The 24,275-nt window shown below is 40.6% G+C and overlaps 1 protein-coding gene across 3 annotated transcripts in view; it reads right to left on the reverse strand.

Moving 5' to 3' along the window:
- Positions 1-24,275, reverse strand: part of grm8a (glutamate receptor, metabotropic 8a) — a 240,618-nt gene that overhangs the window by 172,998 nt on the left and 43,345 nt on the right. The gene's annotated exons all lie outside the window — the stretch shown is intronic.

Genomic DNA, 24,275 nt, shown 5'->3' on the forward strand with positions numbered 1-24,275 from the left:
ATCTATCTATCTATCTATCTATCTATCTATCTATCTATCTATCTATCCATTCATCCATCATTATATAACATCATTATGTGTATAATCTAATGTTGTTATTCTATTTATTTCTGTTATTTCATTTTTTTCATTTTTAACGTTTATTTCTGGTACTTATTTTAATGAGACTATATCTATTAAAAATATGTCTAAAAATACAATCAAATCATTTTAAAAACACATCTATCAAAGCCATTGAATCCTCTGACGTCAAAACATCCATTGAGAGAACAGGTAAACGCTATAAGAGTGACCGTCCCCTGTGAGACTGTACGAGCTGAACATGCAGTATAACCACTGTGAGCTTTAGGACTACTGCTAATCCATTCAACTCTAACATGGAAGTTTTTCCACAGCAAAAGCATCTTCCCACACGCCTGCCACCCCTGAACTGTTGTAAATGAGCAGTAAGGGCAGCAGGCAGCAGCCGTCGTAACAGCGCAGACACCTGGCAGTGAGTGTCAGAGCGATGAAACTCCACTGACCCGCAGACAACAGGAACACAGCGGCTGTGAACTTGCTCATTTGGACAGAATGAGCCCACGCTGAAGCCATGTTGTTCACTGCTTGATTGTGATATACAATTGTCTCTCAAAAACTCACTAATATCTGAGTTTGCCAGGCTGGGAAGGCTTTCACACCACCGGATTGCATCTTACTTTAAGGAAAAGTGTTCATACTGAGGGTTAGTGATTTCAACAAACTCTTAACACTAAGTATTAGACTACAACGTATAACCATCAGCATGGTTTATACTACAGACATAAATGAAGAGAGTATTGATTTTCTAAAGCCATATCCAAGCCAAGAACCAGATAGACAGACAGACTCACCCCCATGTCATCCAAGATGTTTGTCTTTCTTTCTTCAGTTGAAAAGAAATTATAGTTTTTGAGGAAAACATTCCAGGATTTTTCTCCATATAGTGGACTTCAATGGGGACCAACAGGTTGAAGGTCCAAATGTCAGTTTCAGTGCAGCTTCAAAGAGCTCTACATGATCCCAGATGAGGAATAAGGGTCTTAACTAGCAAAATGATTTAAAAAAATAATAAATAAATAAAAAATTAAATACTTTTTAACCACAAATTTTCATCTTGCACTAGTTCTGCGATCTGCAACGCATTACGTTATCATGTTGGAAAGGTCACGTATGACGTAGGTGGGAGTAACGCGGTTGGGTGAAAAACTAATTTTCTCCTCCAACTTCAAAATCGTCCGACATCGTTGTTTTGCCCCTTTTTTTGTAAAGGGTGTTTGATTTTGTCTTTGCACATAAACACTTCCGTCTATGTCACGTGTGACCTTTCCAACATGATTACGTAATGCGTGGCGCATCGCAGAGCAGTGCAAGACGAGCATTTGTGGTTAAAAAGTATATAAATGTTTTTTTTTGTTTTGTTTTTTTTAAGAAAATGTCCGATGGTTTCACTAGATAAGACTCTTATTCCTCGTCTGGGATCATGTAGAGCTCTTTGAAGCTGCACTGAAACTGACATTTCAACCTTCAACCTGTTGGTCCCCATTGAAGTCCACTATATGGAGAAAAATCCTGGAATGTTTTCCTCAAAAGCCTTCATTTCTTTTCGACTGAAGAAAGAAAGACATAAACATCTTGGATGACATGGGGGTGAGTAAATTAAGAGGAAATTTTAATTCTGAAGTGAACTAATCCTTTAATACATTCATGCTGAATTTGTGTGTGTGTGTATATACTATCCCTTTAAGAAAGAGTGGAAAACGATACATGTATAATCAGTCTCTGGGGTGTTATTGAGAACTGAACTGTGAAGAGGGCACCTCTAGGACACTCTTGACTTCCAAATGACCCAAGATTTTTCAGGCCAATTCACAGTCAGCACGTCACAAGCAATGAGCTTTAATCGGACGGATTACACTGCTGGAGGATGGTGGAGGAATGGAGAGCCCTGGAGTTACGGAAGAACAAAGTTACTGTACGCCGAATCAAAACAAAAAGTCCATGAGTGAAAATCGTGATGAATTGAGTGGGTGTGGATTGAGAGATGAACCAGAGGAGGAAGGCGTTGCCGACGGAAAGCTTTGAGCTCAAGAAAGGCAGTAGCCAGAAGGTACTAAAAACCATGTTTAGTTCTAAAGCACAAAGCTGTCAGAGTCGATTAATTCAGCTCGTGTGGAGAATTCACAACACTGCCTCTCTAACACAAGAACACAAACGCACGCGGCTCTCTGGGGAACGAACTAAAACACCTTTTAGAATACAAAACAACCCGTGCAGATCCATAACACACTCTAACCTTTGTGTGGTTGATTTCTTGAGATACATTACAGATGTGTGAAATCTCAAAGCAGCTAAATTGAGACAGCGCTTACAAAGAGAAACCTCAGACCTGCCAGTGGTTATGAAAGCCCTCGGGTTTGGTTTCAGATGCATATTCCACCTCACTTCTATCATTATATGAAGTCTGAGACTATGAATAGGTGATGAAATCATGAGCAGACACAGTGATGTGATCTGACAAGAATCTCTGATATTTTCTGATTCCTTCTCTTTGATTGAGAAGTCGATACTTTTGTGGTTTCATGTTCCTCAATATGTAAAGGTTTTTATACTTACATGCTGGCCCACACAAAACACCTGTCACTCACACACATACATGCTATATATATAGTATGTGTAATAATTCAAATTATACTGTGACGAGCAGGGCGGGCGAGAGCCGTGAGGGAACGGCGCGAGGCCGGTGACGCGAGTGATAATGAGCGTCACCTGCGAGGCGTGCCGGCCTCGAGTCTCTCACGGAGGAGCTCCGGAGGCATAAAAGGAGGAGCGACATCAGTGAAGGACGAGAGAGGACCAGGCCTGGACTTTATGTTATGTTTTATTATGTTTGTGTGGCCGGCAGACGTCCGCGAGGGTCTGCCGGCATTACTTTCGTTTTGTTTGTTTATTTTGGAAATTAAAGTTTTGTTGAATGTTCGCCGGTTCCCGCCTCCTTCTTCCCGTATTGACGAACTTCGTTACATATACATTCTTCCCTTACTACTGGTATTATATACTTAATAAGGCTGGTGGCAGATTCTGCACTTACTCATTCTTCTTGATTTAAAGGTACCGTAGAACGTGTTTTCAAAAGATGTAATATAAGTCTAAGGTGTCCCCTGAATGTGTCTGTGAAGTTTCAGCTCAAAATACCCCATAGATTTTTTTTTATTAATTTTTTAACTGCCTATTTTGGGGCATCATTAAATATGCGCCGATTCAGCGCGCGGCCCCTTTAAATCTCGTGCTCCACGCCCCAAGAGCTCGCGACTGCCTTAAACAGCATAAACAAAGTTCACACAGCTAATATAACCCTCAAAATGGATCTTTACAAAGTGTTCGTCATGCAACATGTCTAATCGCGTAAGTATAGTATTTATTTGGATGTTTACATTTGATTCTGAATGAGTTTGATAGTGCTCCGTGGCTAAAGCTAACATTACACACTGTTGGAGAGATTTATAAAGAATGAAGTTGTGTTTATGAATTATACAGACTGCAAGTGTTTAAAAATGAAAATAGCGACGGCTCTTGTCTCCATGAATACAGTAAGAAACGATAGTAACTTTAACCACATTTAACAGTACATTAGCAACATGCTAACGAAACATTTAGAAAGACAATTTACAAATATCACTAAAAATATCATGATATCATGCCAGTTATTATCGCTCCACCTGCCATTTTTCACTGTTGTTCTTGCTTGCTTACCTAGTCTGATGATTCAGCTGTGCACATCCAGACGTTAATACTGGCTGCCCTTGTGTAATGCCTTGAACATGGGCTGGCATATGCAAATATTGGGGGCGTACATATTAATGATCCCAACTGTTACGTAACAGTCGGTGTTATGTTGAGATTCACCTGTTCTTCGGAGGTCTTTTAAACAAATGAGATTTACATAAGAAGGAGGAAACAATGGTGTTTGAGACTCACTGTATGTCATTTCCATGTACTGAACTCTTGTTATTCAACTATGCCAAGGTAAATTCAATTTTTAATTCTAGGGCACCTTTAAGCGTAGCTTTTGACACCGTTTCGCATAATGTTTTATTGGAGAGACTGATTTCCCTTGAAATCTCTGATATTCCCTTTGCCTGGTTTAGATCCTATTTATTGTGTCAGACTCGGTACGTTCAAATTAAAAGTTTCAGATCACGGACCTTTCAGATTATAGTGGCATGCCTCAGGGCTCAGTCTTGGGCCCCCTTCTGTTTATTATTTATCTTTTGTCTTTAGGTCACATTTTCTGTAAAATCTGTATATATATTTTTATTGTTATGCTGATGACACCCAGCTCTATCTAATCAGTTGTCAATTTTCACTTAAATTCCCTAAATTCAGCACAAACTGTAAAAAAAGGAACATATAAAAGATCAATTATTTAAATAAACAAATATAAAATTCACAGTTTTTCCCCTAAAATAAGCAAATGAATGAGGAAAAATAAGCTCACAGATTTGATACGGAGGATCTATATAAGATGTTATATTTACACTAGCTTTATTTCTCACATTTTTCACAAAATGATCATGCATCAAATGCAAAACTGAAGGATCATTCTTTTAAAAAAGATTCTAAGTTGTTGCATTATGCTAAAATAAATAAAAAGGTTTTTATGAAACTTTTTATGGCTCGTGACTCATCACATTTAGCAAACGCAGTCAAACACATTCACAGTGTTTGTATTATGCATTTCAGGTCTCATTTTATTGGTTTGTTTTGCTCAGCCTAGCGGGAAGTTTCTTCTTAAATGGAGCAGGTACTGGGTTTAAAACCACAATGAAGTCAGGAGGACTCATCTGCATTTGAATGCAGGTTTAAGTGAATATTTTTCTTTCTCGCTGAGTCACGGAAGGACGTTTACTGCGGTGAGTGAATCGAGGCAGAAAAGCAGGATGCTTCCGTGCTGTGTGCGTGCGGAGCAGGAAGCGTCCAGCTGGTGTCTGCTCACCTTTCACCTGTGGAGCGCTCACTCCCCGGGACACGGCCGTCTACACGCTAAATGCTAAGGTTCTGGACACTGAGTGGCAAATGTTGCTTGCTATGGGACACAGTGGGGCATTTGATGGTTCAGAGAGCAGAATTCAAATCTGAAGGTGTTTGTTGTCTTACTGGACACATCTGTACATTAGAAAGTACATCTATTAATTGTAAAGAATGACATTATGTTAAAATCAAAATTGACGTTTCTGCACTTATTGTGAACAATTCATCAGCGCACATTTTTCTAAAGACGAAAACGTGTCTGTCTTTGTAACAATTCATTGAAATGTGATAACTTGTGCACCTGTCATACAGAGAATGCTTTTCCCTGTCCAATTGATCCTTGATGGATAAAATTAAGTCCCTTTTCGCTTGTTTTTACGTCACATTACAGAAGGAAAATGGTTTGCAAACACTTTTGCATGCAGACTTTAATAAGTTTATTTATTTAAAAATATATTATTTGGTAATACTTTCTTTTACAGTGTCCATGTTACATGTACTTACTGTAGTAATATCAGTAAATTATGCATAATTACATGCAAACAACCCAAAAACCAAATCCTATTCCTAACCCTAACCCACAGAGGATATATGTTATTAATTAATATTACTCAGTACTTAAATGTATAATTACTCGATACTTAATAAAGTGTAAACTATTTATGTTCAAATTAGGTTCAAATTACTACTACTACTAATACTAATAACAATAATAATAATAATTATTATTATTGTAAACCTAATTGCACAGGCACAATTGATCAAAATAAAATCTAATACTAAAATAATTAATTATTATTCTTATTAACCTAATTTGACAGGTATGGTTCTAAATTAAATAATCATGATACTATTACTGTCATGATTGATTACAGGAAGCAAATGCAAGTAACGCCGTTTATTGAACAACAAGCAGTAACAGAAACACAGTCAATGAGAACGTGCAGGCTACAGGTAGGCGCAGGGACTGAGATGGTCGGCTGGTGACGTGGCGTGGTGACTGAAGAGTGGCGGTGAGATAAATCCAGGATCCAGACAAAAGACAAGGCACGAAGACAGTAATCCACAGAAGACGACGAACAACTGGGACTCCGGTCAGGAACAGACGAGACAACCACGAACAGGACACCAAACAACGATCTGACAATGGAGACAGGAATGAGGTGAGTATTTAAGGACTGAGGGAATGAGCAGCAGGTGGGGAGAGTGATGGGTGGCAGCTGGGTCCAATAATCACCCACGTGGCCTGGGCACACTCACAAACACACTCGCACACAAACACAAACACACCCACTGCTGTCATAACACAGAGCACGCGACAAGAAGGAAACAATGCATCTGCGAACCGTGACAGTACCCCTCCTCCTAGGAATGCCTCCTGGCATTCCCCGACTCCCTTACCTGTCGATTGTAATCATCGATAAGGGTGTGATCCAGAATGTCCCTGGCAGGAACCCAACTCCTCTCCTCCGGACCGTAACCTTCCCAGTCCACCAAGTACTGAAATCCGCGTCCCCTCCGCCTAGAGTCCAGAATGCGATTTACCGAATAAGATGGTTCCCCATCTATGAGACGCGGCGGTGGGGGAACCGGGGCTGGCGGATTAATCTCAGAATGAAAAACAGGTTTAATTTTGGAGACATGGAAGACGGAATGAATCCTCCTGTACACTGGAGGAAGTTTGAGGCGGACTGCCACCGGACTAATGATCTTGGTGACAGTGAACGGGCCAATGAATTTTGGAGCAAGCTTCTTAGAAACGGGTCGGAGAGGAATATCCTTTGTAGAAAGCCACACTTTTTGACCGACGACGTAAACCGGAGGCCTTGACCGGTGGCGATCGGCCTTGGCCTTGGTGCGTTCCCTCACCTGGAGGAGAGTCTCTCGGGCTCTCGTCCAAGTTCGGTGGCACCTCTGGACAAAGGCGTGGGCAGAGGGGACCGCGACCTCGGATTCCAGACTGGGAAAAATAGGTGGCTGGTAACCTACACTGCATTCAAACGGAGATAGGCCCGTGGACGACACTGGTAAAGTATTGTGTGCGTACTCCACCATTGAGAGTTGTTGACTCCAGGAGGAAGGATTCTTGGAGACCATACATCGCAACGCTCGCTCCAAATCCTGATTGGCTCTCTCAGTCTGACCATTGCTCTGGGGGTGAAACCCCGACGACAGACTAACAGTCGCCCCCAGCAATCTACAGAATTCCTGCCAAAATTTGGAAACGAATTGGGGACCCCTGTCAGAGACCACGTCTACCGGGAGGCCATGAATCCGAAAGACGTGGTCAATGATCGTAACCGCTGTCTCCTTGGCTGAGGGTAATTTGGGCAAGGGAATAAAATGAGCCGCCTTCGAGAACCGGTCCACTACGGTTAAAACAACCGTGTTCCCTTGGGAGGGTGGGAGGGCGGTCACAAAATCTAGCGAGATATGGGACCAGGGTCTCGAAGGGACTGACAGCGGTTGAAGTAACCCATCTGGGGCACGATTGGAAGTCTTACCAACAGCGCAGACTGAGCAAGCCAAGACAAAATCGCGAACGTCACGAGCCATGAGAGGCCACCAGAATCGTTGCTTAACCAAAAACTTAGTTCGACTGACTCCTGGATGACATGCCACGTTGGAACAATGACCCCACTGAATGACCCTGGACCGTAATCCCTCCGGCACAAATAATCGGTTTGGTGGGCACTCGGGCGGAGGCGTTACCCCTTCTAGAGCCGACTTGACTCTCGATTCGACCTCCCATGTGAGTGTGGAGATAACTAATCTCTCGGGAAAAATACACTCGGGAGTAGACGGGCGTTCGGAACGGTCAAAAATACGAGACAAAGAGTCGGGTTTGATGTTTTTGGAACCCGGGCGGTACGAGAGAGTAAAATCAAAACGTCCGAAAAAAAGTGCCCACCGAGCCTGCCTGGAGTTCAATCTCTTGGCAGTTCTGATGTATTCTAGGTTCTTATGATCGGTCCAGACGATAAAGGGTACCCCAGAGCCCTCTAACCAGTGGCGCCATTCCTCCAACGCTAACTTGACTGCCAGCAACTCTCGATTACCAATGTCGTAGTTACTTTCGGCGGGAGATAAACGATGAGAAAAAAACGCGCACGGATGCATCTTATCGTCCGCGGAAGCACGCTGGGACAACACTGCACCTACCCCCACCTCTGATGCGTCAACCTCCACCACAAACTGCCGTGATGGATCAGGGGCAACGAGAATGGGGGCCGAAACAAAGCGAGCCTTCAGTTTGGCAAACGCAGCCTCAGCTGCGTCTGACCACCTGAACGTAGTTCTGGGGGAGGTCAAGGCGATCAGAGGTGAGGCTAGTTGGCTGAAGTTGCGAATGAAACGCCGGTAAAAATTGGCGAACCCCAGAAACCTCTGTAGGGCCTTACGGGAATCTGGATTTGGCCAATCCACCACAGCCTTAACCTTCTCAGGGTCCATGCGTACTCCCTCAGTCGACACGATGTACCCTAGGAAAGGAACAGACTGTGCATGAAAAACGCATTTCTCCGCCTTGACAAAAAGCCCATTCACTAACAACCTCTGAAGCACTCGTCGAACGTGCTGTACGTGTTCCTGGAGAGATGAGGAAAAAATCAATATGTCGTCCAGGTAGACATATAAGAACTGATCGACCATATCTCTCAGCACGTCATTAACGAGTGCCTGGAAGACCGCTGGGGAGTTGGAAAGCCCGAACGGCATGACCAAGTATTCAAAGTGCCCCCTAGGGGTGTTAAAGGCGGTCTTCCATTCATCACCCTCCCTGATGCGGACCAAATGATAAGCATTCCTTAAATCCAATTTTGTGAAGACGGATGCTCCCTGCAACCTCTCAAAGGCTGAAGACATTAACGGCAAAGGATAGGTATTCTTTACCGTAATGTTGTTCAACCCCCGGTAATCAATACAAGGTCGCAGGGAACCATCCTTCTTCCCCACAAAAAAGAACCCCGCCCCGCTGGAGAAGAGGAATGGCGAATGAACCCGGCTGCTAGTGAATCAGAAATATATTTCTCCATAGCCTCTCTTTCGGGGACCGAAAGTGAATATAACTTGCCTTTAGGCGGAGACTTCCCTGATACTAGATCTATGGCACAGTCGTAGGGACGATGCGGAGGAAGAGAAGCAGCCCTGGACTTACTGAACACCTCCTTCAGGTCCTGGTACTCAATGGGCACGGTAGACAGATCCACTGCTTCCTCCTGTAAAACAGAACCAGAAACAGACGAACAAGCAGAGACAAGACAAGACTTATGACACTCCTCACTCCAGGCCACAATGGAATTCTGGACCCAGTCTACCCGGGGGTTGTGTTTGGTGAACCAAGGATGACCAAGGACGACGGGGGTGTGAGGGGAATCAAAAATAAAAAACTTAATCCGTTCCGAATGGTTGCCAGCGGTGATGAGGGTGAGATCTTCAGTTTCGTGAGAAATGGTGGGAAGGCTCTGTCCGTTGAGTGCGTGAACAGCGATTCTGTCGGTGAGTGGTTTGAAAGGAATGTGGAACTTGGTGGCGAAAGATTGGTCCATGAAGTTACCTTCTGCCCCAGAATCCAGAAGTGCGTTGCAGTTGTGAAAGTGATGCGACCATCCCAATCTCACCGGGAGGAGGGTGGATGTGGTTGAGGACTTTCCAGCGGAGATCCCACCCGACAGTAGCCTCAAACTTACTGCCGGGCTTGCCCTTTTAACGGGCAGTTGTAAGCGAAATGGCCCGCCTTGCCACAATATAAACAAAGTCCTTGGGACCTCCGCCTCTCCCGCTCCTCCCGGGAAAGCCGAGCTCGACCCACCTGCATGGGCTCATGATCTTGAAGGGGACTGACCGTGTCCCCGCCGCTGGACCTCAGGACTTCCTCACTCCTGTGGGCTGGACTTCTCCGCTCGGCCCTGGTCAGCCGAGCATCCACCCTGAGCGCCAGGTCGACAAGACCATTAAACGTGGTGGGGAGGTCCAGCGTGTAGATCTCCCTTTGGACACGGTCAGCCAACCCATGCAGGAACATGTCCCACTGCGCCTCCTCGTTCCAGTGACACTCTGCCGCCAATGTACGAAATTCGATGGAATAGTCAGACACCGACTTCTCTCCTTGGCGTAGTTCCGCCAACTGTCTGGCGGCTTCTCTCCCCGCGACTGAGCGGTCGAACACTCTCTTCATCTCTGCGGAGAGTGACTGGAACGAGGTACAGCAGGGGTCTTGGTTCTCCCACACCGCCGTTCCCCAGAGCGACGCCTTCCCCGTCAAAAGCGTCAGTACGAAAGCCACTCTGCTTTGTTCGGTGCTGTAGGTGCGGGGCTGCAGAGCAAAGTGCATGGTACAATGAGTCAGAAAAGCTCTGCAAAATCCTGGTTCACCTGAATAAGCTTCGGGTACAGGGAGACGAGGCTCCGAAGCGGCGACGCTCGCTGGTGTGGGTGGGGAAACGGCCGGTGTGGGCGGCGCAGCGGGGACACGAAGCAGCTGGACTTGCTGGGTGAGCTCGGACACCTGCGCCACGAGAGCCTGCACGGCTCTTCCCGTCTCGTTGAGGTTTCTCTCCTGCGACTCCATTCGACGAATGCTGCTGTTGACGAAATCCTCCAGCGAAGACTGCTGAGTGCTTGCTGCTTCCGTAGCGAGGTCAGATCGTTCTGTCATGATTGATTACAGGAAGCAAATGCAAGTAACGCCGTTTATTGAACAACAAGCAGTAACAGAAACACAGTCAATGAGAACGTGCAGGCTACAGGTAGGCGCAGGGACTGAGATGGTCGGCTGGTGACGTGGCGTGGTGACTGAAGAGTGGCGGTGAGATAAATCCAGGATCCAGACAAAAGACAAGGCACGAAGACAGTAATCCACAGAAGACGACGAACAACTGGGACTCCGGTCAGGAACAGACGAGACAACCACGAACAGGACACCAAACAACGATCTGACAATGGAGACAGGAATGAGGTGAGTATTTAAGGACTGAGGGAATGAGCAGCAGGTGGGGAGAGTGATGGGTGGCAGCTGGGTCCAATAATCACCCACGTGGCCTGGGCACACTCACAAACACACTCGCACACAAACACAAACACACCCACTGCTGTCATAACACAGAGCACGCGACAAGAAGGAAACAATGCATCTGCGAACCGTGACAATTACTACTACTATAAATAATCATAATAACAACAACAACAACAATACATCAATTATAATATAATTATTATAATCTTTATTATTATAATTAACCTAATTGGACAGGTGCAATGGTCCTAAATTAAATAATCATGATAGTACTACTAATAATAATACTTATAATACATTAGCATACTACTAATAATAATTAGTATTAGTATAATAATATATAATAATATAACAATTATTATTAATTTATTAGGTTCTAGAAGGGCACAGGTAACACAAGAGGAGACGCACGACACCTGCTGACACTAGCGTCCTACTGGTATCAGACTGATGTAAAAGATAAGTCGGCTCGACAAAACAAGACGAGAAAGGTCACGGTGGACGGCCTCAGCTTTAATGCTGTTTATCAGTACAATTTTATCAATAATTATATCAAAGTCAGGTGGTAGTAAACAGAGCTCTCAACCCTGCGTCCAGTGTCAAGAGAGCATGCATACGTCAACATGAAATCAAAATTGCTCTGTTTACTTTCCTAATGCACGTTCTTGATCTTATGAATTATTCATCAGTGCATGTTATTTTAAGGAAAAATAATAATATCTTTGTAACCGTTCATCAAAACATAATAACATGCTCCACTTCTAGAATGATTTTCCTTCTCAGCTGACAACTACCTGTCACATACAGACAACCTTTCACCATCCAATCAATTCATGACAAATAAAATTAAGTGCTGTCCTACAGTTTTGTCACGCAAATGATCTTGTTTTAATCCCAAATTTGTCACATTACAAAAGTAAAATGTGTTGTAAATCTTGTTTCATGCTGATTTTAATGAAGAAACTGAGGACTTAGAGGACAAAATTTTCCTTTTTCTCCTCTCCATGGCATTTAGCATTAATTAAAATCCAATCAAATGTGCTTTCTTTTTGTAAAGGATTCAGAATCAAAAGGTAAAACTGACTTTGTGATTGAACACAATGATCAAAAGTTCGGACTAAATAGCGAGTCTCTCTGCTGGGATTAAAGTTGACTTTTGTGGTGGCAGTGATTCATGATCTCCACATTAAAAGCAAGAATTCCCCAGGAAGTCACACCTCTGTTATGGACAAGCGAAGTTAATTAGGCCATTGTATCCGGCCTGTAGTTTGTCAAAGTGGCACAAGAGAAGCCTTTTTAAGAGTACAATTAAGATGCCAGTCAGAGTCATTACTGATCATTTATATGAAAAATATAATTTCTTCTTTTTTTTCTTTTGATTTTGGGGTATGAACTGGGTTACATTTAACCAGCCATGTTCCTGACACATAAAAATAACATCAGGCCACACTGACAGAGCTATTACAGGTCCATCATTTCCTGTGAAATGAAACAGTTTGAGACCATCCTTTTCTTTTAGGATGTCAATTGTACTGGTCTCTCTCTCTCTCTCTCTCTCCGTCTGTCCATGGGAAAACTACAGTATAACGTAATTCGAGTGCTGCGGGGATCAAAGGCATCCTTTGGTTTCAAGTTCAGTCTTTAAATGAGACGAAATCTCAGAAAAGATGAATTATAACTACAGCCTTCTCGTCTTTCATCTCTGCTCTTCATCATTCTCTTTTCATCAATTTCTCATGTGTCACACACTGATTCAGCACCGGGACTTCCTGTTTTGTGTCAGCTATTAAAAATTCAAGACAGGAAATACAGATACAGCAGAGACAAGATGTGCCAACACAAACACAAACAGATGGATGGATGGAATGATAGAATGACGGATGGATGGATGGATGGATGGATGGATGGATGGATGGATGGATGGATGGATGGATGGGATGATGGATGGATGGATGGATGGATGGATTGGTGGATGGATGGATGGATGGATGGATGGATGGATGGATGGATGGATGGATGGATGGATGGATGGATGGATTGGTGGATGGATGGATGGATGGATGGATGCATGGAATGATAGAATGATGGATGGGATGATAGATGGATGGATGGATGGATGGATGGATGGATGGATGGATGGATGGATGGATGGATGGGATGATAGAATGACAGATGGATGATGGATGGATGGGATGATGGATTGATGGATGGTTAGATGGAAGGATAGATGGATGGACAGACACATAGAATGATGGATAGATGGATGGATGGATACATGGGATGATAGAATGACGGATGGACGGAAGTACGGATGGATGGAATGATAGAACAACGGATGGATGAATAGATGGATGGATGGATGGATGGATGGATGGATGGAATGATAGAATGACGGATGGATGGACAGAGATAATAATGGATAGATGGATGGATGGAATGACAGAACAATGGATGGATGGATGGATGGATGGAATGATAGAATGACGGATGGATGGATGGATGGATGGATGGATGGATGGATGGATGGATGGATGGATGGAATGATAGAATGATGGATGGATGAATAGATGGATTGATGGATGGTTAGATGGAAGGATAGATGGATGGACAGACAGATAGAATGATGGATAGATGGATGGATGGATACATGGGATGATAGAATGACGGATGGACGGAAGTACGGACGGATGGAATGATAGAACAACGGATGGATGACTAGATGGATGGATGGATGGAATGATAGAATGATGGATGGATGGACAGAGATAATAATGGATAGATGGATGGATGGAATGACAGAACAATGAATGGATGGATGGATGGATGGAATGATAGAATGACGGATGGATGGATGGATGGATGGATGGATGGATGGATGGATGGATGGATGGATGGATGGAAGGATGGATGGATGGATGGAATGATAGAATGACGGATGGATGGATGGATGGATGGATGGAATGATAGAATGATGGATGGATGAATAGATGGATTGATGGATGGTTAGATGGAAGGATAGATGGATGGACAGACAGATAGAAGGATGGATGGATGGATGGATGGATGGATGGATGGATGGATGGATGGATGGATGGATGGATGGATGGATGGATGGGATGATAGAATGATGGATGGACGGACGGACAGACGGACGGATGGAATGATAGAACATTGGATGGATGAATAGAAGGATGGATGGATGGATGGATGGATGGATGGATGGATGGATGGAATGATAGAATGACGGATGGATGGATGGATGGATGGATGGAGATAATAATGGATGGATGGATGGATGGATGATGGATGGATGGATGGAATGACAGAACAATGGATGGATGGATGGAACGATGATAGATAGAATGATAGATAGACAAACAGATAGAACAATAGATAGATATATAATGGTAGAATGATAGATAGATAGATAGATAGATAGATAGATAGATAGATAGATAGATAGATAGAGGGATAGATAGAGGGATAGACAGAGGGATAGATAGAATTAGAATTAGAATGTGTTAAGTTATTATAAAACTTATTAGTTAGAATAAATTATTAGAATAAATGAGAATGAATTATCACAGAAATAATAGATAGAATACGCAGTTATGATTGTAGGCTAGTTTCAGGCCTGAGTTGATAGTGAGAACACTTCCATCTGTTGCAGTGAGAACAGAGAGGATGCTGGGGGATGGTGTCACCCTGGCCGTGGCGCTCAGGTTGGCAGCCGGCCTGCTGGTGGAGGCGTGAGGGAACACAGCCCTCGACAGGCCGGCTCCAACCTTCTGCCCCGCCGGAGGGAAGCCCAGGCGCTTCCTGCACAGGAATCAACGCATCGGGACCAGTGAAGCGGAGCAGAGCCAGCCGGGATCGTCAGGGCCGCGGCCAAGGGGAAGCGCCTAAGGTGTCAGAGGCCTGTCCAATGCAGGACTGACCCAGGAGACCACACGATACAGCACATCAGGTGCTTTTGTGTAATACATCCACATTTAGAAACACTTTGGTTCATGTTTGTCATTTCCTGTTAGTATGCTTTTCCATAATACATACTCTTTTTAATAGTATGCTATTTTCACAAGGGATTGCTTCTTTTTATCCTTGGGGATATCAATAGAAAATATAACCCGTCAAAATACCTTTGCACAAAGAAGCACCATTCGCTTCTCAGAAAGAGACAGGAAGCCGCCGACGCTGCAACGCTTTTCGACGTAACGTCAAAGATTAACGACGGCAGAATTTCTTTTTGCCATAAATATCTGCTTTCCACCAATAACACTGAAAGGAGAGGCTGCAAAGTGATGAAAGATGAGCAAGAGATGCACTATATGACAGAAGGGTTTCTCAGTGTCAGAGAGATTATTTGTGGTTCTCCAAACCCATAAATCAAGAGCCCGCGGGCTGACGGGGAACCGCTGTGAGTCACAGAGTTCTGGACACTGAGTCCCCATCATCAACTCTCACCTTCAAATACGACTACCAGTCCTCTGAAAACTCCAAGCACAGCTTCTCCGACAACGTTCTTGATCAAAACAAATCCACTGCGGTACCTCTGCAGTGCCGGATACGCCACCATACACAACTTCACATTTAACACCAAACTTCACAATCCATGTCTGTTGCATTCTCTTTTAATTGGTTGAAGTACATGCATGCATGAACACTACAAAGAGTTTGATGTTTAATACTGATGTGATGTTTGCTTGCTTGCTGTACATGACAGGCTGTAAGGACAAACCTATAATGTCCCTTTCACAAGATGTAATATAAGTCTCTGGTGTCTCCAGAATGTGTCTGTGAAGTTTCAGCTCAAAATACCCCACAGATCATTTATTATAGCTTGACAAATTTGCCCCTATTTGGGTGTGTCCCTTTAAATGCAAATGAGCTGCTGCTCCCGCCCCCTTTCCAGAAGAGGGCGGAGCTTTAACAGCTCACGGTTCGGTTGCTCAACAACAACAAAGCTGGAGAATCTCACGCAGCCAAAATGACAATCTCAGGAGTCCCCTGAATGTGTCTGTGAAGTTTCAGCCAACAGATCATTTCTTATACCATGCCCAAAATGCCCCTTTTAGGGTGGAAGCAAAAACATGTTTATCTTTAAATGCAAATGAGCTGCTGCTCCAAGACTTCCTCTCCAGAGGAGGGCGGAGCCTTTACAGCTCATGCCTCAGATACTCTGGCAACAGCAAAACAGGAGAAACAATATGGGTCTGTTTCCACAGAACACATTTTTGCACTGCTTTTCCATTATTTTCTATGTAAACATGCACTATTCGCACACAACGCATCTTTGTGTCTAAACACGTGCTTGTGTTTATACTAGATGCTCTAGTGAGGAGATAAACATGGCAGACTGTATACCAGGGTTGCCAGGTTTTCACAACAAAACCCATCCAAATGCTACTCAAAACCAAGCGGCAACCTCCCCCTTTCTCTCGTGAAGCCAATACGGAAGTAACTTAAACTGCGATTCATCGACTGGCCGCTAGGGACAGGCTCCAAAAGAGAGCAGAATCTCATAGAGTCCCATGTTAAATTGGCCAAGTTTATAGCAGAAAAAAACGTTTACAAGTTGGTTCAAATTGTGGTTTTGGTCTATACTGCTATTTTTGCCCTTCTTGACAACTCTGAGGGGGGTGAATTTTTTTATAACTTATCCGTTTAAATTATATTAAGCCTTAAAGTTCTGCATAATTAAGGGCGTGGTCACTTGAGTGACAGGTAGATTGCGCTGCTGTCTGTGAGCCGTCATGTTACCTCAGATGCCGCTGAATTTGGCATCTCAGCCGTTTTTGTGCTTTTTTTCTCGATTATTTTATACAATTATAAAATATGGCTTGCTGCATAATATTCGAGACTGATGTGTGTCTGTGTAGATGTGCATGCATGGGGAAGAGACACAGAACACACGTTGTTGGATCGTGGCATTGGCTGAAAGTTTTGGTTGTGAGATTTACTACAATGACAATGGCGGGAGGATATCAAAATCCGACAGCACTGCTTGGATATTATAACTAAAACTGCTGCACTATTTTGAAAAAAATATACTTTGGACACGGGCTCATTTGTTTGTTAGATACGATCATATACAGTTTTGCAACATAAACGCTGCTCAGATTGCATCCTTTCTTGAAGAACGATGACAGAGAGCAGATCATTCAGAAGAAATGTGAAATGTTTTTTTGCAATGGACACTCATATTTTACCCAAGTGCCACAGATTGGATTCATCTCGCGATCTCTATTTCATTATAAAGGTATGAAGTCCCATTTGATTTTCCATGTTGTTATTTGCACACCCAACACTACTGGTGTTGGAGCATCTATATCTTAAAGAAACACCGTAGATTGACAGTAAACTTTTAGAACGTTCTGATGATAAAACTTATCTTCATTAATATTTTAGATCGTATCTAAGATAGATAGATAGCTCCTTTGCTTGCTAACATGGTCACGTCGAGCTAGGCGGGCGTGGTTTCAGCAACCAGTCACATCAGCTCAAACCACCTCCCCGCCTCTTTGCCCATTTTCAGTTATCCGGGAGTGACGTGCGGTGACGCGCAGCTAAAATGGCCGCGGCCTCATTTACGCTTCAAAACTGCTGTTCAGAACTCTATGGGTGACGTCACGGACGCTACGTCCATATTTTTTTACAGTCTATGCTCAAAACTAGTCCATTTGCATTTCAAGGGTGGTCCCCCGTAAAAATCGCATTTTTGGGGGGGTAAAATATGCATTTTTGGCAGGGTTCCCCTGGTAAAATTCGCATTCGAGGGGCTAAATATCATGTTATTTGGGGCAACGCTGCTGTTGTATACAGCTCTCTCAGGGGAGGAGCTAAGCAAACAGGGCAGATTACATCACCACTTGTAGGCGGGGCCTGTTCAAATGTGACATTAGAATGTACAGAAAACACGAATGACTCATTTTGATACACTGTTTATAATTTATGGGGAATATTAAAACACACACACTGCCGACACACATTTATGTTTAAGCATCAAAAAGTGAATTTTGCATAATAGGTTTGTTGGATTAATAAACTTCAAAATTGAATTTATGCCCTGACGAAATTTTTCAAGTGCATTAAACAGCACAAGCAATACAGTAGTGGCTAAAAGTGATGTCTGACCTAGGAAAATTTACATCTTTTATTTAAATACTATTAAAATCATTTTCTAAGCATATTGCATATTATGCTTGGAGTCAATTGTTTTATTTGTGATGATAATGCAATGAAACATGACAAATTGTGCGCACATCATTTATAGCCAGTCTGTCATACAAAAAAAAAAAAAAAAAATGATGAACACATGCAAAAACAAGAGAACCAACAAAATATTAATAACTGATTATGCTGTAGTCAATATAAGCTTTATCCTGTGAGCTTTTTGTTTTCCTATGCAATTTTTTTTGCATAGCAAAATAAAACCTGTAGTTGTCATTTTAGTGTTTTGTAATTTGCAAGATTTAAAAGGTTTAGAAAATATAAAATACTTCCTCAAATTTTGATATTTAACTTTTAGGGTTATTAAATACAAATATCCTCTCTGGATGTCACTTTTGGCCACTACTATATGTTTTTAATGCAAAATATGTATAATGACAGAGATTATGTACTTGTGAACTGTTTATTTGATCCTAAACAAAGAATCTAAAGATCAATTTAGTGTTTATCCTTTTTTAATTGAGAAATTATTCAAATTAGAAATTAATTCATTACTGTGTTGTGATTAATGTTTTGAAAACGTAATTATTAAAGTAATTTCAAAAAGTATAGCCTAGTAATTTGTAACAGATACATTTTTTAACTTGATGCGTTTCACACACTTGCATGTTGACTTTAAAAATGTGATTTATATATGTATGTATATATATCTCAAGTACACTTTTTTTTCTTTTTTTTTCTTTAATGGAGTGACTTGAATCTCTTCCTTTCAGGCATCTCTTCAGTCTTTCACAATTGTGTCCAGAGGCAGATATTAGATGCTGAGATGAGATGATTTGGTGACAGAACAAGAAATCTGATGTTCACTGTGGTAACAAGATTAGATGCACTGAGGGACTGGAATGGAAAGAAAATAACCAGGATTCCAATATAAAGGAAAACCCGTTAAAAATATAAGCAATACTTCCTGGTAATTTCATCAGATCTGATTCCATTAGAGTTCAGGCTGGTTCTGAGCCTACAGGGCCAATTTAATGTTCTGGACTTTTTATTACTTCTCCTGAAACTCTTGACATTCCTATATCCCAGTAAACATCTCAGCTGTAACAGTTTTCTGAGAGGCATCAAATACATACGGATATCCTCACATATTGTACATCCAAAACACAAAAATAGTAATGCACACAGACAAATTTGCACAAACAGAAAAAAAGATGTGGGAAATACTTCAAAGAGCATGTTTGAAGTGTAAAAGGATGCATATCATCTTCAGCCAGAGCTGTCGAGTTTGATATGAGCGCTTGATATTTTGATCTTTTTTTCACAGTGGGTTCAACAGTCATATCCACACACTCCCATATACAGCAGCACATCTCACATCTCGCATACATTTCACCGGCACACCAATCACAATACTGCTCAACATCTGCAATTCATTCATCCAGAGCGCAAACTTTGTTTCTTAGATACACTCTTATAAATAAGGTTCTTTATTGGCATCGATGGTTCCATGAAGAACCTTTAATATCCATGGAATCTTTCCACTGCACAGAAAGTTCTTTATAGTGGAAAAAGGTTCTTTAGATTATCAGAATATTCAAGAACCGATAACTGAAAGGTTCTTTGGGGAACCAATCATGGTTATTCTATGGCACTGCTACAAAACCCCCCAATTGGAAACTTATACTTAACTTAACTTATATATATATATATATATATATATATATATATATATTCTTTAAATTTGAATAATCTTAATAGAATCTTAATAGAATGTTTAGCACTCAAAATGTAACAGTGTTACATCATAATATTTGCATATTGTCTTTTTGCATCTAATTTGCATCTTTTTTTTTTTACTATAAAATATAAGTAGAAAAATTATAGCTTCTTTAGTCTTCATATAAGATGTTGCATTATGTGTTGATTCTCACACACAGCCAAAAGAAAGCAAGATGCATGCTGAGTGTCATGACAACTCATTTCTATTGTTATTATCAAGTCATTAGAATTATTACAATCAGTATATTCAATATAACAACAAATTATTCAATATTACCATTAATACAGGAAGGACAAATGGATGGATGGACAAATGGATGGATGGATGATGGATGGATGGATGGATGGATGGATGGATGGATGGATGATGGATGGATGGATGGATGGATGGATGGATGGATGGATGGAATGACAGAATGACAGATTGACAGATTGACAGATTGATAGAACAATAGATAGATAGATAGATAGATAGAAATGTTAAAAATGAAAAGAAAAATAAATAACAGAAATAAATAGAATAACAACATTAGATTATACACATGATGCTATATAATGATGGATGAATGGAAAGATAGATAGATAGATAGATAGATAGATAGATAGATAGATAGATAGATAGATAGATAGATAGATAGATAGATAGATAGATAGATAGATAGATAGATAGAACGATGGATGGATGGAATGATAGAAAATGAATGGATAGATAGATAGATAGATAGATAGATAGATAGATAGATAGATAGATAGATAGATAGATAGATAGATAGATAGATAGATAGATAGATAGATAGAATGATGGATGGATGGAATGATAGAAAATGAATGGATAGATAGATAGATAGATAGATAGATAGATAGATAGATAGATAGATAGATAGATAGATAGATAGATAGATAGATAGATAGAATGACAGAATGACAGATAGATAGATAGATAGATAGATAGATAGATAGATAGATAGATAGATAGATAGATAGATAGATAGATAGATAGATAGATAGATAGATAGATAGATAGATAGAATGACAGAATGACAGATAGATAGATAGATAGATAGATAGATAGATAGATAGATAGATAGATAGATAGATAGATAGATAGATAGATAGATAGATAGATAGATAGATAGATAGATAGAATGCCAACAGGCATCTTTTCCCATCATCCCCTTTATTTAATGGGAGCAGCCAATTAATGTTGTCAATAAATGGAAGGATTGTGCATCTGCTCCCTCCGGAGTTAATCATTTCTCAAGTACCCCTGATAGTATTGCTCTATGCTCTTTAAACTCTCTTCTCCTTTTCTTCCTTTCATTCTTCCCCTTTCGTGCCCAATCTTTGCCTGTGGCACTGTGAGATCCCGGTATCTCCGTTACCTTTGAAGGTCAGAGCATGTGAACGCAGAACGAACCTCCAGATACTCGGGAAAGCTCCCTAAACACAGAGACAGGAAAAGCTTTCTAGAACTACTCTGCTACAGGAAATCAACGGCCTAAATCCAGACAGAGCAGGATACCAGTCAACTGAGAGGTTTGAGTATATATATATATATACAGTGGGTACGGAAAGTATTCAGACCCCCTTAAATTTTTCACTCTTTGTTATATTGCAGCCATTTGCTAAACTCATTTAAGTTCATTTTTTTCCCCTCATTAATGTACAAACAGCACCCCATATTGACAGAAAAACACAGAATTGTTGACATTTTTGCAGATTTATTAAAAAAAGAAAAACTGAAATATCACATGGTCCACATGGTCAAGAACTTAAATGATTTTAGCAAATGGCTGCAATATAACAAAGAGTAAAAAATTTAAGGGGGTCTGAATACTTTCCGTACCCACTGTATATATATATATATATATATATATATATATATATATACACACACACACACACACACACACACACACACACACACACACACACACACACACACATCGTTGTGCATTTTTGCACTTCAGAAACTCCAAAAAAACATGATTTTTTTTCTAATAACAAGCAGACTGAAAGAAGCTAAAAGAAGACTGCTGTGAATAATAAGTAATTCAGCGGGAATGTGAGACGCTTGGGGATTCACACATCCGAATGTGTCTGTGACAGACCTTATCCTGCAGATTTAATTACAGGTAAAATGCATATATTAATGAATTCAGTCTGAATGGAAGTGTTTGCCCTCACAATCCAATCAATATAAGACACACTGTTGATATTTATTTGGTATTAACAACTTTTTAATATCGATATGTATAATTCCATATTTGAATGTTAAATCAATCATCAGACAAGCGGCATTCCCGCAGCTAAAATATAATGAATCGCTGTGATACAATAACACATAATACCTGGTGAAACAGTCGGGGAGCAGCGCTTTGTTGCATTTCAGTGGAACAAAGTGATTTAGTGGCATTTACTTGATCTCATTTATTATTTACTGATTTATTCATTCATCACCTGTCGGGGTCAGAAACTCTCAGCTGCTGTTTACTAAAACCACATCCACTTTTTTTTTTTAGCAAGAGAGATCCACCATCTGACCACCTCATCTGCTCGATGCATATTGATAGATGTGCTACATGCATACATTTTACATAAGAAACTACATAATCCCATTCGGCTACCATTAGCAATTAGGTCACACAAAAAAACAATGGCCTGTGATTGGTCGCTTTACATGTCAGTCAGGTGAGTCTAAGTGGGCGGTTCTCGACTGTGATTTTGTTCTACCAAGTTGCAATCAAAAAGCTACGTGAAACCAGATTAATACTAACAACTACTCTTTGACCTTGCTATTCCTAATGAACTAATGCGCAGTGTACAATCTTCCTGTGACAGGCGCCCTGTAATTATTTGTAATTATGTGAGTGCTGCTGAGAGAAATTAGCCGATGTGTCACGCACAACATTTTCACAGTTATCTAGCAGTGTCAGTCACCTTTACACACACAGGTCCGCTGTCATTACGATTAGCACGCACGCTCGCCACACATTTATAGATACACAATGCGCCTTTTCCGCCACCTTCCCACACAAACACATGCTACACTTCCTCACGCTGTTATCATGCGTCACACACGCGCATATGAAAAACATCAGATTGAGAGTCAGAGGATGAGTGTCTTATTAATATCTCGACTGGCTTCACTTTGAAAAGGATAATCTCTTTGTTGTAACCTAAAGGAATGACTTGAGTCATAAACTACCGCAAACAGTTATATTGTGAATTATTATTACAATCTAAAATAGCAGTTTTGTATTTGAATAAATTCCTGTGATGCAAAGCTGAATTTCCAGCACCATTACTCCAGTCTTCAGTGTCTTTACTGTCACTTTTCATCAATTTAATGCATCCTTGCTAGTGTTCATGATTGGGGTGATTTTGTAGGGGAGTGAATTTGCATAGAAAATAATAAACAAATTAGATAGATAAATACAATAGAACAAAGATACAAATGAAATAAACAGGGCTTTATGATTTTCAAATAAGTCTAACAGTATTCATATCTCAATTATGATTTATCATCTCATAATTATGACATTTCGTGTACATAATACTTTTTATCTCATTATCATGACTTAGTATCTCAATTTCAACTTTTTATGTCAGTTATTAATTAGTATCTCATAATTATAACTTAGTATCTCATATTTTTGACTTTTTATCTTTATCTTTTTTTATTACTTTTTATGTTTAATATATCATTATTATATGTAGTGTCTCATGATTTTTACATACATAACATACATACATATACATAATTATGACTTAGTATCTCATAATTTCAACTTTGTATCTCATAATTACACCTTAATACATAATTATGATGATTTCAATTTAAACCTGTCAATTATTAATTGATATCTCATAAATATGACATTTAATGTCATATTATAACTTAGCATCTCATATTTTTGTTTTAGATATCATAATCATTATTAAGTATCTCATAATTATGACGTTTTATCTAATAATTGACTTAGTATCTCATATTTTTGACTTTTTGTCTCATAACTGACTTAGAATCTCAATTTTGACTTTTTATCTCATGTCAATTATCAATTAGTAGGCCTATCTCATAATTATAACTATCTCATATTTTTGATTTTTAATTTCAATTTTGACGTAATATCTCAATTTTGATTTTTATTTCATAATTATGACTTAGTATCTCATAATTTTAACTTTGTATCTCATAACTACAACTTAATACATAATTATGATAACCTCAATTTCAATTTATGACAGTTATTAATAT

Source organism: Megalobrama amblycephala, linkage group LG14, assembly GCF_018812025.1.
Source record: "Megalobrama amblycephala isolate DHTTF-2021 linkage group LG14, ASM1881202v1, whole genome shotgun sequence".
NCBI lineage: Eukaryota > Metazoa > Chordata > Actinopteri > Cypriniformes > Xenocyprididae > Megalobrama > Megalobrama amblycephala.